Raw genomic sequence first — 14406 nt, 5'->3', positions numbered from 1 at the left:
CCTATCAATCAATACTTACACAGGGAAAAGGCAGCAGGCTTAGTTGTATTTTTCCAGATTCACTACAACCACAGCAGATATTATTTGATGACCGAGCCAAATCCCAGAGGAACCCAATCTTACAGATCATAAGTCTTTCTTTTTTCAAAATAATTTATTCTCCTTTTTCACATTTTCTCCCAAATTTACACCCAACAATAAACAACAATCGGTAACTAATGCAATGTCAATCCCCACATCAATAACAAGGTTCCCATCCTCCCACCAAACCTCCAAACATTAGCCCGCACGTTGACATAAACAAAGGAATCCGGAATCTCCCACACCATTAACACGTACAGTCCCTCTCCCCAACCCTCCAAGGCCTCCACCATAATGTTCGATGTAATCCAATTCTTGAAAGCGCACAATGAATAACGCCCATGAATTATAGAACCCCTCCATCCTTCCCCTCAGTTCACACCAGGGCACGGGTGGAGAGGCTGCTCCCCATCCCAACAGGATCCGCCTTCGGGCGATCAACGAGGCGAAGGCTACAACATCTGCCTTCGCACCCATTTCCAAACCCGGCTGGTCCGACACCCCGAATATGGCCTCCCGAGGGCCAGGGTCCAGTTTCACATGCACCGCTTTAGAGATGACCCTAAAAACCTCCTTCCAATAATCCTCTAGTTTTGGACAGGACAAAAACATATGAATGTGGTTTGCGGGGCCCCTCCGCCACAATGTTCATACACATCTTCTACCCCCTCAAAGAGCTAGCTCAACCTCGCCCTTGTAAGATGTGCTCTATATACCACCTTCAGCTGTATCAGCCCCAACCTCGCATAAAAGGTGGAGGCGTTCACCCTCTGGAGCACCTCACACCAGAACCCCTCCTCCATACCTTCTCCCAACTCTTCCTCCCACTTTGCCTTGATCCCTTTCAGTGGTGCTTTCTTCTCTTCCAAAATAGCCCCTTAAACCGCCGAGACTACCTGCGTCTCCAATCCCCCTGTCGTCAGCGCCTCCTCCAGCAATGTAGAAGCCGGCTCTCCTGGGAAGCTCAGTATCTCCTTTCTGGCAAAGTCTCGAACCTGCATATATCTAAATATTTCCCCCTGCTCCAGCCCATACTTTGTTCCCAGCTCCTTCAATCCTGCAAACCGACCCCCGAGAAACAAATATTTTAGTGTCCTAATTCCTTTCTCCTCCCATCTCCGAAAATTTCCATCCTACTTCCCTGCTTCAAATCTATGGTTCCCCTGAATTGGCATTCCCCTTGACCCTGCCCCCAATCCAAAGTGCTGGAGAAACTGCCTCCAAATTCTCAATGAAGCTATTACTACCGGACTCCCTGAGTATCGCTCCGGGGCCGTCGGGAGCAGCGATGTTGCTCGCGCCTTCAATCCTGACCCCCCTACACGAACTTGCCTCCATTCTGATCCACTGGGAATCAACCTCAGACACAGCTCCGTACCTTCTCCACATTCACCACCCAGTAATTGTGGTGATCACAAGTTAACTAGATGCAATACAACTGAGCAAACACTAGAGGGAGCACGGGAGAGCCATATAAATAGACCGGGACAGGAAGTGAGGACACACTTCACAGAGGGCAGAACTTGGAGCAGGACACACACACGCCAGCTAGGAGCACTTGAGGTAGCCGTAGGTAACAGCTCTGAAGACAGAACAAATTCACAATAAAGCATCTTCTCCACATTTGAGACTACGAGCTTTATTAAGTCACGAGGAACAACACAGTAATAATATATCAGGTTGGACCCAAACCCTCTGCTTGCCTTTCTCTCTGTAGTAGCACTGTTCTAATTCTGGCCACCTTCCCTCCCCATATGAACGAGGCAATCATCCCGACTATCTCTCTAAAAAATGCCTTTTGCAGGAAAATCAGCAGGCATTGGAAAGTAAACCGGAATCGCAGCAACACAATCATTTTAACTGCCTGTACCTGACCCGCAAGTGACAGAAGGAGACCATCCCACTTGCTAGATCAGCTTTGACCCCCCCCCCCCCCCACTAAACTAGAAATGTTCTACCTATGGAGCCCCCCCACCCGCAATCTCGAGCAATCTGCACCCCTGGGTACCTAAAGTGACCCCTGCCCTACGGAATGGCAGAACCCCCCCCCCCTCAATTGTTCTGTGCTATATTTTTGTATGTTCTATGTTCTAACCCCGGCCGAGACACCACAAAATATTCACCCTTGTCTAGATTTAATTTGTACCCTGAGAAAGACCCAAACACCCGAAGCAGCTCCAGTATTCCTCCTACTGACACACTCGGTTCCGACACGTATAATAACAAGTCATCGGCATATAAGGACACCCTATGTCCTATTCCTTGCCCCCCCACCCCCCCGCATTCTCCCTTTCCATACCCCCAAACCTCATAGCGCCATGGCCAATGGCTTAATCGCGAGTGCAAACAGCAGGGGGGACATAGGACATCCCTGCCTAGTCCCACGGTGGAGAGGAAAGTATCCCGAGCTGACGTTATTTGTGCGGACACTCGCCTTCGGCTCCTTATATATTAGTTAGTAATTTTACCCAGTCCACAAATCTGGGCCCAATCCCAAACTGATCCAGAACTGCCATCAAGTACCCCCATTCAGCGGCAACACGGTGGCGCAGTGGGTTAGCCCTGATGCCTCACGGCGCCGAGGTCCCAGGTTATATCCCGGCTCTGGGTCACTGTCTGTGAGGAGTTTGCACATTCTCCCCGTGTTTACCTGGATTTTGCTCCCACAACCCAAAGATGTATATCCTAGGTGGATTGGACCCGCTAAATTGCCCCTTAATTGGAAAAAAAAAATTGGATACTTTAAATTTATATTTAAAAAAAGTACTCCCATTCTACCTGGTCAAATGCTTGCTTGGCGTTTAATGCCTCTGTTTCCTTTCCCTCCGTTTGTTGCATAACCATGTTCAATACCCTCCCAATGTTTGAAAGAGCTGCCTCCCTCTCACAAACCCTGTCTGATCTTCACCTTCAGGAGGCACTCCTTTAGCCTACCTGCTAGTACCTTCATCAATATCTTTGCATCCACGTTTAAAAGTGATAAATCACACTCCGTTGGAGCCTTATCTTTCTTAAGTAACAGGGAAATCGATGCCTGCCCCAAACTTTGTGGCAACACCCCCTTCCCTATCACCTCCTCAAACATCCCCACCATCAGCGGTACCAACTTATATTTGAATTTTTTATAATATTGCACCAGAAACCCTTCCGGCCATGCCACCTTGTGTACTCCAGCCCATGTAGAAATCCCTGCATCTCCCGGCCTCCCCCAGGAGGCTCTGACCTGGCAGCACGGTAGCAGAGTGGTTAGAACTTTGGCTTCACAGTGCCAGGGTCCCAGGTTCGATTCCCACTTGGGTCACTGATTGTGCAGAGTCTGCACATTCTCCCCATTCGGGGCTGGTTTAGCACAGGGCTAAAGAGCTGGCTTTTAAAGCAGACTAAGGCAGGCCAGCAGCACGATTCAATTCCCATACCAGCCTTCCCAAACCGGCGCCGGAATGTGGTGACTAGGGGCTTTTCACAGTAACTTCATTTGAAGTCTACTTGTGACAATAAGCGATTTTCATTTAATTTTCGTTTCATGTATGCGTGAGTTTCCTCCAGGTGCTCTGGTTTCCTCCCACAGTCCAAAGATGTGCAGGTTAGGTGGATTGGCCATACCAAATTGCCCTGAGGTTAGACAGAGTTGCAGGGTTACAGGGACAGGGTGGAGGTGTGGGGTTAAGTAGGATGCCCTTTCCAAGAGCCGGTGCAGACTTTATGGGCCGAATGTCCTCCTTCTCCACTGTAAATTCTCTGACCTGTACAACCACTCATAGAGGGCGCGATTCTCCGATGCCGCGCGGCATCGGGAAAGCCGTCGTGAACTCGGCCGAGTTCCATGACGGCGCGAAAGGGCCCCGTTCACGATCGATTCTGGCCCCGGAAATGGGCTAGGAGCGGGGCCGTGGGAAACACGGGGGGGTGACGTCTGAAGGCTGCAACGGCCGAATACGCCCGAATGACGCCGCTCCGTGTCGTAAAAGGGCGCGAGCGACAACAACAAGGGAGGGGGTGAAAATGTCGGAGCTACGGAGGGCCGCTCCGAGGTTCGGTGAGACTGACCTCGAGACCCTCCTCGATGAGGTGGAGCAGCGCAGGGGCATCATCTGCCCAAGACGAGGGCATCGCCACCCTTCCAGTGTTGTGCGACGGGCCTGGCGTGAGGTGGGCACGGCAATCAGTGCTGTGGGGCAGACCCCTCGGTCTGGGAAGCAGTGCCGCAAGAAGCTCCACGCCCCATGTCCCTCATCACCCCCCCCCCCCGGCACGAGGGGGAGAGGGGGCGAGAGTGAGTGGAGGGTGGTTAACAAAGTTGTCACAGACCCACATGAGCGCTGCGACCCCCTGGAGAGATGCCATGGTGTAGCTGCAACTTTCCCCGCATCCTGTGCCAATATCGGAACGCCCTGATGATACCTGCCGAATTGTGATGATCTATCTATGCCCCCCCCCCACCAAACAGGACAAGACTGCTCACAACAGCCGGGAGCGCAACAGAACCGGAGGGGGTTCACCCGTTATGCACCCCCTGACCGTGTTTGAACAGAGGGCACTGGACCTTGCTGGGGGATCTGCCTCCCGGGAGGTTGCGCAATGCAAGGTTGGAGGTGCAGAACCAAGTGAGACAACCCTGCATGACCCCCCCCCCCCCCCAGCCCATCCTCTGTCCCCTCACACTCTGCCCACTGGACCCCCCATCCTCTGTGCCCTGACACTCTTCCCACTGGACAATCCTACGCCCGGCCGAGCGTGTCTAATTAACCCCGTATCATTCTGTTCACTAGGGCGTGCTGACGAACGCCCAGGGCCGTCTGCTGCCACACACAGGCGCCCATCCGCCACGACCACCGCACCCAGGGCCGCACGCCAGAGGGTGGCAGGAGGTCAGCCAGGAGTGCCATCCTCCAAATCGGAGACACTCGAGCAGGACGCACACAGGACGGCCACGCAGTCAACAGACTAACCTGACAGAGAATCAGACATGGGCCGCGTCGCCCTGCGCTGGGATATGACTGGGACCAGGACACTGCTGATTTTTTGACAGATGAGGACATCGAGCTTGCGGCACTGCTGTCTCCCACACCATCCACCATCCCAGAGACACTCCCCTCGGTTGGGCAATTAAGTGATGAGGCTCCTGGGTCACGGTCTGGTGTGCACCACACAGCTGAGCGGTACAGCAGGTGGAGGTCGGAGCAGCCGAGGGGCTGGATGGTTGGAGGGCAGCCCAGGCCCAGCATCCAGCTGGAAGCCAGACGTTTCCCGGGTTCCTGGATTTACTCGACCCACCTGGACAGCCGATGCATTTTGAAACCCAGGGACACAATGACAGGATGAGGGCCGTCTTCCAGCAGCTGCAGACGCAGTTAGAGGAGTCAAACGACGTCCATGAGCAGAGAGTGGTGCCGCTCATCGCAGCCACCCAGGCCGGCACCGCACGGGTGGCGTCCACGGTCGAGGCAATGGGTGAAACGGTTTCGGCCATGGGTCAGGTTATGCAAGGCGTTGGTCTTAATGTGCACGGGTCATCAATGGCCCTGGAGAGGGCTGCCCTCTCACAGGCAGCAATGCGCCAGAGCCAACAAGACATTGCCGGCGCATTACGGGCCCTGGCCCAGTCCCAGCAGGCCAAGGCACAGTCCCAGCAGGCCATGGCATAGTCCCAGCACACCATGGCACAGTCCCAGCAGTCAGTTGCAGAGAGCATCGACCGCCTGACGCACGTGCTGGATGGTGTCGCGCACTCACAGGTTGAGGTCGCACAGTCCATGGCGGGAACGTCTCACTCCCTGGACTCTGTCTCAGCGAACCTTCGGACCATGGTCGATACGGGTGCAGGCCTCCAGGACTGGCAGCGCCAGGTGTCGGTGGGGCGACGGGGCACCTCCCCGCTCGCACCTCCGTCCCACAGTGAGGCCCGGGGGCCACCGGGCTCCCCGAGGGAGGAGGAGGTTCCAGGGCCTGTCCCATTAATTCCATCACGGGACGTCCCTGAACGCTCAGCCTCCCCCCGTCCCATCCCTGGTTCATCGGGTGGGCAGCGGGCAGAGCAGGGTGGCACAACGTCATCCGAAACGCCCACGGAGCAGCCTGGCCCATCAAGGCTGGGTCGCCCCAGGAAACGAGTGCCGACGGGGAGACATGTCGCTGGGCGTGATTCTCAGCAGTCCGCCTCCACTCCTGCTGTACCATCTGGGGATTCACTTAGACATAGTGGTAGGGCCCATAAGGCAATGAAGAGGGACACATAGTAAGTTGGCATGGGTGAAGGGCACAGATTAGTTGTAGGGGCTAGGGCATCTGTACTTAATATTCGCCATTAAACTCACTGTTGCACCTAACTTGTAACACTGTAATTTTTCCGTTGCCACGGGGATCGTGATGGTGATCGAGTGTCGCTGGGGTTGACGAGCAGTGAAACTTCGGTGCCGGGTGTGCAGTCCCTTCCCCCCACACCCTCCCACAGCTACCCCACGCGGGCACGTGATGGAGTGTCCCTGACGAACTCAGCGGCCACCGAGGTGGATGGTTCAGCTATTGCCATGAGTCAGACTTTGTCTAACGATTCTGAGTTCACAGCTCATCGCAGAGTGGGCTGTCATCATTCAACATGGCACTGATCACATCCGCTGACACAGCCATCAATGTCGTGCCATACCGTTTGGCCGCAGTGTTAAGGGTGATCTCGAAGTGGAGCAGTCTGCACGACTGGCGATGCAGGTGTTAGTGGTAGTGTTCAGCGATGCCGTCGCGCGTGACACGTGAACCTTGCAGCCACCAATGCGTCGCGTGCCCGCTGTCCTCAGAGCTGTCGTGCAGCCTTCTGGACATTACCAGCACCCGGGTTGTGTCTGTGTGCTGCGCCCGACGTACCACCAAACTCCTCCTCCTCCTCCTCCTCCTCCTCCGTGTTGGCACCACTGCCAGTGGCTTCTCCCTCCGACTCCTCCACCAGGGCATCTCCCCTCTGCATTGCAATGTTGTGCAGCGCACAGCATACCACAACAATGCGAGTGACCCTCTCAGGCTGGTACTGCGGGGCCCCTCCGGAGCGTTCCAGGCACCTGATTCGCATTTTCGGAAGACCAAAGCAGCGCTCCACCACACCCCTGGTTGCTGCATGGGCCTCATTGTAAAGGGTCTCCGCGTTGGTCTGAGGCCTCCATATAGGCGTCATCAGCTAAGACCTCAGTGGATAACCCCTGTCGCCCAGCAACCAACCCCTCAGCTGGGGGGGCTGTCCCTCAAACATAGCAGGGATGAATGACTGCGCAAGAATGTACGCATCATGCACACTCCCAGGGAACCTTGCGCACACGTGCATGATCTTCATGTGGGGGTTGCATACCACGTGGATGTTCATGGAGTATGTCCCCCTCCTGTTTGTGAACACTTACCTGTTGCCTGCAGGCGGGCGCATGGGGACGTGAACACAATCAATGACTCCCATGACCATCGGTATCCCGGCCACGTTGGCCAATCCATGGGCTCGTGCGTCTTGATTTGCTCGGTCCTCGGGAAAGGTGATGCAGCGGTCGGCGATGGCAAACAGGGCGTCAGTCACATCCCGGATGCACCTGTGGACTGATGCCTGCGATGTTCCGGATAGGTCCCCGCTCGGAGACTGGAAGGAGCCGGTAGCATAAAAGTTAAGTGCCACCGTCACCTTGACGGCAACCAGGGTCGTGTGCCCTCCTCCCGTTCCACGTGGGGCAAGGTGCGACATGAGTTGGCAGATATGTGCGACCATCTCTCTGCTCATCCGGAGTCTCCTCCTGCAGGTGATGTCCGACATAGTCTCGAAAGAGATCCGGGCACGGTACACCCTAGGCCTCGATCGTCGCCTCTGGCAAGCTGGCTCCACCATCAATGTCTCCTCCTCCTCCTCCCCCCCCCCCCCCCCCCCCCCCCCAATGCTGCTCGACGACGGGCCACTCCATGGCCATTCCCTCTGCTGCTGCAGCTGCCCCTGCAACCACTGTGGGATGTCGCTGTGGACGCTGTTGGATGTCCCAACTGCAGTGCAGCGGCCCCAACCACTGCGCTGATCATAGCCGTTCGGTTCGAATACATTATCGTCACCTACAGAAGGGTGGTGGGGGGCAGAGAAACAACATGTTAGACGAAGGTTATTCGACACCTCGGCAGCCGCCTGCCACGGGAAACCTGTGTGTCCCGGTGGCCTGGTCGCGCTGCTGACACGCGGCCAGCCTAACCCCTGGTCACTTTCTGCGTCCAACGGGCAGTTAACAACGTCCTCCTCACCGGTGCGTCAGTGGCCTGTGCCCATCAGCCACAGGGCAACCTGCGGCCGTGTCCTCGTCACCGTCCTGCCATAGCAGGGCGGCTGAGATGTTGCAGCCGGGGGTGGCCGACCCACTCCACTCACTCCCTTTCCCCGCTCCCACCTCCCACTACTCCCTCTCTCCCCCCCACTTCTCCCTCTCCACCCTCCCACTTCTCCCTCTCCCCCTCCCACTTCTCTCTCTCACCCCCCCCACTTCCCCCTCTCCCCCCCCACCCCCCCCCCACTTCCCCCTCTCCCCCCCCTCCCACTTCTCCCTTTCCCCCCTCCCACTTCTCCCTCTTCCCCCCCCCCCCCCCCCCCCCCCCCCTCCCTCTGCCAGCACGACTGGCTGACGACTTTAAAAAGCAGGTGTGGACAGCGTTGCCTGGTGTCACGACATCGGGACTTCAGCCCTTCCGGGCCGGAGAATAGCGGGGGTGCCGGAGAATCGCCATTTTGGGTGCATCGGGCGATTCTCCGTGTTTTTGCGCGCAAAACACGATGGAACAGATTTGGCCGTTTGGGAGAATAGCGGGAGCGCGTCGGACCGGCGTCGCGTGAAAAACTGGCGCGGCCCACTATTCTCCCAACCGGCGTGATGTCAGAGAATTGCGCCCAGAATTCCTTAAAGACCCTGTTAATCTGACCTGGAGCTACCACCAACTTCCCTGCCCTGTCCCGCACCTGGACAATTTCCCTTGCCGCTGCCTCTCATACAGTACAAAACTGTCGCTGACCCGCCAACATACAGTACGCCTTCTCTCCATGCTCGTAAACTGCCCCTTGCTCGCCTCAATTGGCATACCGCCTTCCTGGTAGATTGTCAGTCAAAGCTCGCCTGGAGTTCCTTCCTCTTTTCCAACTTTGCTGGGTCCCCATCTTCTGCAAACCTCCTGTCTATCTCCAGCATCTCATCTATAACCCTCTGACACTCCATTCTCTCCTCTTTGTCTAGCCTAGCCTTGAATGAGATCACCTCACCCCTCACCACCGCCTTTAAAGCCTCCCAGACAACCGCCATCGACACCTCCCCAGCGCAATTAAAACCTACATATTCCTCGTTTACTTTTTCAATTTTGTCACAGAACCCTCGGTTCCCCCAACAGTCCCACATTTAACTTCCACCCTGGCCTCCGTTCCACCCCCTTCTCCAGTACCATATTGATCTAATGCGGAGCATGATCTGATATTGCAATTGCCGAGTACTCCGACCCTTTAACCCCAGCTACCAGCTTCTTCCCCACCATGAAAAAGTCGATCCTCGAGTACACTTTATGGATCGCTGAGAAAAATGAGTACCCCCACTCGGGTGCAGAAACCTCCCAAGGGTCCACCCCTCCCATTTCCACCATTAGCCCAGCCAGCACCTTCGCCCCCACTGACGGGACCAGCGAGCGCGGCCATGACCTATCCAATCTTGGCTCCTGCACAAGTTCCAGACCCCCTCCCACTATTAGTTTCTGTGTGTCCAAGTCAGGGATGGCCCCACACACCTTTGCGAATCCCACATCGTCCCAATTGGAACCATATCGTCAAATCCAGAGTGAAACACCTGACTAACCCAGCCATTTTTAAGTCTCACTTGATCCCTCAATCCCAGATGAGTCTCCTGCAGCATTGCTACATTGGCCTTCAAACTTTCAAGATGCGCAAGCAGCCATGACTTCTTGACTGGGCCTTCCAATCCTCTCACATTCCACGTGACTATCCTAACTGGGGGTCTCTCACCGCCCCCTTCTTATCCGCCATCATCATACCACCGGGACCTGCCCCATGAGCCTGACCTGTCCCTATCCATTATTAACATCGAAGCCCTTCCCCCTCCCAGAATCCCCTCCTAAACTTCCCTTCGAAAGAAACTCACCCAGTATCGATCCTCCCCCAGTATCGATCCCCCCCCAACCCCCACTTGCTTGCCTCGTAGGCCCACCAAAACCTGTTAACCAGGCTTCAATGTCCGCAGCCGCCCTCTCACCTCATCTCCATTCACTAGCTGACCGTGGGTGTCCCCCCCCTCAAAAAAGGCATACTGTCCCCTCCCACCCAGGCCCAGAAGAAAAAGGAAAACAATCTAACCCATACAATTCACTAAAATAACATAACCGTTGCAACAAAAAAAAGGAATAAAAATGCCAATCAAACCAAACAAAAACTTAAACTCTATAACAATGTGAAGTCAAGTAAGTTACAATGCATGTCAGTGAAAAGAAAGTTGTAACATTTATACGTTTTCCAGCTCCCCAATCACAGTCCATGGTCTCTGTTCCAGCTCCACTCCTCACTTCTGTCCCAAGCCTTCTGCCTTCATGAATGCCTCAGCCGCGTCCACCGTTTCAAAATAAAAACCTTTGGTGTTGTACATCAACCTCAGCTTTGCCGGGTATACCATACCAAATTACAGCCCCTTGTACAGTGCCGCCTTCACTCGGCTGCACGCTGCTCATCTCTTCGCCAACTCCACCGTCAAGTCCTGGTAAATCCGAACTCTGGCACCATCCCACTGCACCTCCTGCTTCTGCTTTGCCCAGTTTAACACCACCTCCTTCATGTGGTATTTATGGAAGTAGATAATTACTGCTCTCAGCAGCTCATTTACTTTGTGTTTCTGCCTTAACGACTGATGAGCTCCGTCCAGTTCATACCGGGAAGGGTCTTTATCCTCCCCTATCAACTCCGCCAGCATCTTAGCAAAGTACTCAGTTGGCCTTGAGCCCTCTGCCTCTTCGGGCAAGCCCACAATTCTCAGATTGTGCTGCTTCGAGCAGTTCTCCAAGTCCTAGAGCTTTGCTCAGAGTCCTCTGTTGACCTCCACCATCCTCTGCAGCTCGTCCACCATCGAGGTGAGCTGGTCGCTGTGCTGCAACACAGCCTCCTCCACTTCCTTCATCTTTTCACCCTGTTTTCTCATGTCGGCCGATGTCTTTGCCACAGCTACCCTCACCGGGGCGATTGTCTCCTCCACCAATGATCTCACTGCGACCGCTATCTTCTTCCTCAACGCCTCCATGAGCCTCGCCAACTGCTTCTCAAGCTTCACCGCCATCCCCTCTGTCACCCTTTCCACTGTAAGTAGTGCGGCCCCCAGCACGTGGTCCAACATCCGCCATCTTGTCAGCGCTTTTACTGATCCTGTCATTCGGCGCCGAACCCACGTTTCCTCCCCTCTCCACTTAGAATTTTTCTCCTTCTTTCTTTCAATAAATAAATAATAAAATTTAAAAATCATTCACAAATAAATAATAAAAAATATATAAAAGTAAAATAAAAAATATTATTTTTTCAAAAGTCAAAGTTCAACAAATCTTTTCCCCTGGGACCTGACTTCCAACATCCCAAAATTCATTTACAGCGGGAGCGACCCGATGTGCCCTGGTCCCCTCGACATTCGCCCTGTTCGGGCCTTGCCTTGTGCCAAGCTCCTCCCCCGCCACTCACTTTGGGCTTGATGTCCCTGCTCCTCCGGCCACGGGGCTCCCCACATGCTCCAAACTGGCCTCACCCGGTGCCCATCCCCAAGGCGGAAGAAATCCTGATCGGCGAAACGACGGGGAAAGCCCCGGAAAGCGGCGAAATGTCTCGGACTAGCGGGTGCCTCTCTCCAACGCGACCGCTCCGTTCGCAAGTGCCACCGGAAGTCGGATCAAAAGTTTGTATTTTAAAAATGAGGCAGAAAAGCTACTGACCCCCAAAGCATAGAACTCCAATAACACCTTTAGAATAAAGCATTTATTAATAAAAAATAACCGCATTATATTAAAGGTCTTCGAGAACGACCCATCCCACCTCCAAAAAACCCTAGTTGGTCAACACACACATATAATGTACCTTCTTGGCAGCATTTCCCCTTATAAATTTTAACTGTAAAAATCCAGTAATATTATCCAAGTTTGCTGTCAGTTCCACTGTACCAACTTGGCTAAACATCTTTCCTTAAGTATCTTTTCCCCTTTCATCTCTCATTTCATTGTTCTCAAACACCTCTTTGAACTCCACTTTGTATGTTTTGCTATTGCCTCGACCTTAGGGCCAATAACATTTAGTGTACTGTCCCTTGTTTACTCATGAAACCGTTGCAAATCGTTGCAAATTGTAAAAGTTCCTTGTCACTTCAAAACCGCCCTTTGAAATTCAAGAGCTGAAATGTCAAGTCTTTACTAATCTCATAATGCAAATTTTAAACTCAACCTATTTACTTGTAAATCCAGCCCCGCCATAATCTCTCAATACAAATGCACAAATGTAACATGTTTACCTCTTTTATCTCTCAGCTGTCACAGACAAGCTATCTCTATCAAACCTCCCCCAGTTTAATTAATTCTGGGCATATGCACACACACACATTGCCTTATTTTTAGAATACTACCATATTCCCAAAATATTTTAAAAAGTAACATCCATTATCACATGCAAGACCACGTAAAAGCAAGGTTCTGCTCACAAAATTAATTTGAAGCTAGCCTTATTATTGTCTGGTAACATGATTTTGAAATACCTTCACTGACTACAAGTGGGATAAAATATCATTTGATATATAACTTGCATCATAGTCTGTTGAGTAACTTGAAGATAACTTAAAATTTCCCACAACTTGTACATGCAAGTTATTGTCCTTGTGCCAGTACCTGTCTCACTTGTGTGTGAATTGTTGATGTTAAAAAATATGTACATAGTTTAATTCAATGTTTATTAAACCAATCAAAGCTTGTGTAAACTATACATCATGCGATATTGTCTCTTTTTGACAGTGGAAGAAAATGCTTTAATAAATGTTCTGCTCTGTATTAAAATAATCTATATAACCAATTTGATCATTGCTGTTTGTGGCTCACATTTTGGGGGGTGATGATGTACATCAACTTCTGGAGTACAGTGTGCAGAATCATAGAATCTGTACAGTGCAGAAGGAGGCCATTCGGCCCATCTTGTCTGCACCGACCCTTCAAAAGACCACCCTACCCAGGCCCAATTCCCCTCCGTGCAACCACACACAAAGGAGAAATTTTATAATCCACCTAACCTTCACATATTTGGACTGTGGGAGGAAACCAGAGCACCCGGAGGAAACCTACGCAGACATGGGGAGAATGTGCAAGCTTCACAGAAACAGTCACCCGAGTTCGGAATCGAACCTGGGTCCCTGGTGCTGTGAGGCAGCAGTGATGACCATTGTGCCACCATGTCACTGTGTAGCACTTGTACAGTCCATGCTTAGAATGGGCAACCACCTCTATAGTGTGCAGTTAATGATAACCAATTTCCACCATCATCTGGTGTATAGATGTTTTTGGCAGCCTCAGTTGGTCTTGTGGTTGCTTTACTCTCCTGTACTTACCATTTAAAATGCTTTCCAAAGCGATATTAAATCTTGCATATCAATCTCGTACATTGTTTAACTCCTTTGAAAGGTATAAGCTAATTCCTAAAGAAATACCATGATACAGCTTTATGTTTTAATTGTAATCATCCTTGCTGATTCTACCGAAAGCCAATTTGACTTTTCTTCCAAAATCAACCTTCAAAAGTTTTAAAGAGTCCAAAGTTTAAGGAAATCATGAAAAATTACAAACTGGAGAGATCATCCATAATCACAGCAGTTAAAATAACATTTTGATGTTGTAGTAGTTCACATTCACATAATAAGGGACAATTTCTTTCCATTTCCATGCATTTGAGATAAAAGTGAGCTTTTAGTGGCTCCAGGATTGGATTTACAATGTGGATTGAACAAAACTAAATGCTGAAATTTAGGCTGTTTTGTTCCTAATGGCATAATATTGTCACAACTGCTTTTAAATTTAGATCGGTCCTTTGTTGTTTAATGCAGAAGCCTGTTAAATGGCAATTAATTAGCATCTGATTGCACAGGAAGTTAATTATTATAAAATGTTTAGAAACACCCTGGAGGCTAATTTTTATTAATGTTTTATGTTAAGATGAAATCTGTGTTGGGTAATAATTGAAAATAATGAGTCACAAAAAGAGCTGGTCGTTGAATTTTTTGATAATCCAGTGCATATTTATAATTGGCTATATGGCCAGACAAATTGAGCTGG

At 51.8% G+C, this 14406-nt stretch overlaps 1 protein-coding gene across 8 annotated transcripts in view; it reads left to right on the top strand.

Annotated features, from left to right (window-relative positions):
- Window positions 1–14406, top strand: part of LOC119967471 (sterile alpha motif domain-containing protein 12-like) — a 119756-nt gene that overhangs the window by 43648 nt on the left and 61702 nt on the right. The window lies entirely within an intron of this gene.

The sequence above is a fragment of the Scyliorhinus canicula genome, chromosome 6, assembly GCF_902713615.1.
Source record: "Scyliorhinus canicula chromosome 6, sScyCan1.1, whole genome shotgun sequence".
Taxonomy (NCBI): domain Eukaryota; kingdom Metazoa; phylum Chordata; class Chondrichthyes; order Carcharhiniformes; family Scyliorhinidae; genus Scyliorhinus; species Scyliorhinus canicula.
Note: the sequence above shows the minus strand (reverse complement) of the source record. Positions and strands in the feature narration are given on the sequence as shown.